The sequence below is a fragment of the Egretta garzetta genome, unplaced genomic scaffold, assembly GCF_000687185.1.
Source record: "Egretta garzetta isolate BGI_Z169 unplaced genomic scaffold, ASM68718v1 scaffold197, whole genome shotgun sequence".
In the NCBI taxonomy this organism is placed as follows: domain Eukaryota; kingdom Metazoa; phylum Chordata; class Aves; order Pelecaniformes; family Ardeidae; genus Egretta; species Egretta garzetta.
Genome location: NW_009260274.1, coordinates 4,136,195 through 4,138,285, shown reverse-complemented (window position 1 = coordinate 4,138,285; position 2,091 = coordinate 4,136,195). Strand labels below are relative to the sequence as shown.

General features: G+C 44.8%; 1 protein-coding gene across 4 annotated transcripts in view; it reads left to right on the top strand.

Annotated features, from left to right (window-relative positions):
- ZEB2 (zinc finger E-box binding homeobox 2) overlaps positions 1-2,091 on the top strand; it is a 121,153-nt gene that overhangs the window by 4,161 nt on the left and 114,901 nt on the right. The gene's annotated exons all lie outside the window — the stretch shown is intronic.

Below are 2,091 nucleotides of genomic sequence, written 5' to 3'. Positions count from 1 at the left end.
GGGGACACGGGGGGGACGGACAGCGGATGAGGGGGGGACGGGGACACACAACAACAACAACAAAAAACCCCCACCAAGACAAGAGAATGTTGATTAGAAACAAATGATCCCGTGTGTGTCCCCCCCCTTTCCCTCTCGCTAGGTTGTGAGTGTGAGTGTGAGTGCGTGTGTGAGTGTGTGTGTGTGTGTCTTTTTCTTGTTGTGGTGGAGGCGTCGAGCCATATGGGGGAGTGATAGAGGAATTTTAGTCAGAAACTGTTCGTTATGTTACACTGGCTTTTCCCTTTGTGTTGCCTTTGATCTATTTGCTTGGCTTAGTATTACAAAAAAACCCCAACTAAAATAATATATTCCGAGCAGCTTCCCAAGGATCCGTTCCTTGTTATCTTTTTTTTTTTTTTTTTTTAAAGTCTCTCCCCCCTCCACCACCACCCTTTACTCTTGTGTCTGTCATTATTTAAGGTGGTCCTCACAGAGGAGACCTCCCCTTCCCCTCATCTCTGGGTAATTTAGTAGACATTAAAATTACACGTAATGTTTCCCTCTCCTCTCTTGTGTTTCCTCTGTTCTTTTTATTAAATGTTGGTTATTGATTTTCTAAAATCAATGTCTGTTGTGGGGCTTTTTTCCCCTTACAAGTATCTAAAGCACGTTGCTGATCAACTGGATAACAAAAGCTTTGTGTCAAGTAGCCTTTTTTCTTATGTTAAACAGTCATTTTTGAGAGAAAAAGAGAATGAGATTTAAAGCAACGCATCCAGAAGTGCTCTTTTGCAGTAAAGAATATTCTGAGTGTTTGAGGGGGGTTTATTCTTCTTCTTCTTCAGCCTCCTCGCTTTTTCCTACCAGATTATTAGTTTAGCGTGTTAAACCCATCACATGCCCTGCGATGAGGGATGCGTCTACGTGTTTAGTATTTTCTCAGTGCGATTTAAGTCAAAGAAAAAAAAAAAAATAAAAAGCAACCCAACCCTAAAAATAAAAACCTAGGTGCCCCCGTTTGCCCAGGACACCAGGGCTGCAAGCCTGGACGCCCTGGTATTGCAGCCAAGTCTTTAGGAACACGCATGGAGCGGGGTGGCACAGATTCTTGGTGCTCCCATGCAGAAGTGGTGTTGCCACGGAACTGCACTAACTTGGGAAGCCACCACCACGCTCGGGAGTGGAAAGTTTAATTGCGATTTTTAAAGGTAACCGCTTAAAGATCCCGCAAACTTCATTTCAAGTGTGTGCGCTGGTTACGCGAAGGTCGAACTTCTCCCTTCGGTGTCTTGCTCTGGCCAAGACAGGGGGGGGTTGGTGGTGGAAATAATTCCCGACTTTCTGTCTCTCCACTCTTTTCTCTTTGTGCTCCACAATTTGTTTCTTTCATTCATTTCCGAGTGAGAAATGTCCTGGTTCTGAGAAGCAGGTAGACGAGCGAGGGGTGGGTTTGGTTAGGCTAGGTTTGGGTTGGTTTTTTTTTTTTTTTCATTTTCTCTTTCTCGACAAGCACGTATCCAATGCCTTTCCCGTTGGGAATTACCCAGGATTTATCTGGACTGAGTGGATTTTTCTGCTTTCCTGGATTCGTGGAAAAGATGTCACTTCTGAGCTTGTGTCTTTGCTGATAACACCAGAAACGGTGATGCTTATCGAAATCAGGCAGAAATTCCTTAGAAACGCAGCAGAACCAAAATAAAATTAAAAAGCCACCAAAAAAAAAAGAAAAAAGAGGAGAAAATAGATGGTCATCAAGGCAGCTAGGGGAGCGTGAGTGCAATCACATACGAATGACAGACGGTCACTTCTGAGCTTGTGTCTTTGCTGATAACACCAGAAACGGTGATGCTTATCGAAATCAGGCAGAAATTCCTTAGAAACGCAGCAGAACCAAAATAAAATTAAAAAGCCACCAAAAAAAAAAGAAAAAAGAGGAGAAAATAGATGGTCATCAAGGCAGCTAGGGGAGCGTGAGTGCAATCACATACGAATGACAGACGGGGAGAAAACAGAATAATCCCACGAACGCCGGGGTGCGTGGCTCTGCGGGTGTGCGGGGCTGGGGAAGGCTCGGGGGCAGCCAGCGGGGCTGGGGAAAATTACGGCGGG